The sequence below is a fragment of the Solanum stenotomum genome, chromosome 1, assembly GCF_019186545.1.
Source record: "Solanum stenotomum isolate F172 chromosome 1, ASM1918654v1, whole genome shotgun sequence".
NCBI lineage: Eukaryota > Viridiplantae > Streptophyta > Magnoliopsida > Solanales > Solanaceae > Solanum > Solanum stenotomum.
The window spans coordinates 71,502,899-71,503,647 of NC_064282.1; the positions used below are offsets into that span (position 1 = coordinate 71,502,899).

The window sequence follows — 749 nt, forward strand, 5'->3', positions numbered from 1 at the left end:
AGGTCGGCGGGGGGCAGGCTAGGGCGTTGGGAGGAAGGAGGTGTTTAATAGAATTTAGAGTGCTATGAATGATGGATGCGATCATACCAGCACTAACGCACCGGATCCCATCAGAACTCCGAAGTTAAGCGTGCTTGGGCGAGAGTAGTACTAGGATGGGTGACCCCCTGGGAAGTCCTCGTGTTGCATCCCTCTTTTTTGTCGAAATTCGGTCGTGTAATTGAAAGAATATATTCATTTATTTTTTGCAGGAACGACGTCGTTAGGACAGGTGAGGATGGGCGTGACGGGGGGCGTCGTGCGTCGGTGCGCGTGGAGGCTAGGTCGGCGGGGGGCAGGCTAGGGCGTTGGGAGGAAGGAGGTGTTTAATAGAATTTAGAGTGCTATGAATGATGGATGCGATCATACCAGCACTAACGCACCGGATCCCATCAGAACTCCGAAGTTAAGCGTGCTTGGGCGAGAGTAGTACTAGGATGGGTGACCCCCTAGGAAGTCCTCGTGTTGCATCCCTCCTTTTGGTCGAAATTCGGTCGTGTAATTGAAAAAATATATTTAGTTATTTTTTCCAGGAACGACGTCTTTAGGATATGTGATGGGGGGGTTGAGGATGGGCGTGACGGGGGGCGTCATTCGTCGGTGCGCGTAGAGGCTATGTCGGCGGGGGGCAGGCTAGGGCGTTGGGAGGAAGGAGGTGTTTGATAGAATTTTGAGTGCTATAAATGATGGATGCGATCATACTAGCACTA

The 749-nt window shown here is 51.7% G+C and overlaps 2 non-coding genes across 2 annotated transcripts; both read left to right on the forward strand.

Moving 5' to 3' along the window:
* Positions 1–73: 73 nt before the first annotated feature.
* On the forward strand, positions 74–192 carry LOC125853912 (5S ribosomal RNA). The gene has a single exon (XR_007445234.1). It is a non-coding gene; the product is annotated as a 5S ribosomal RNA (ribosomal RNA).
* Positions 193–394: 202 nt separating this feature from the next.
* LOC125854024 (5S ribosomal RNA) lies at positions 395–513 on the forward strand. Its single transcript, XR_007445322.1, has one exon. It is a non-coding gene; the product is annotated as a 5S ribosomal RNA (ribosomal RNA).
* The last annotated feature ends 236 nt before the right edge of the window (positions 514–749 follow it).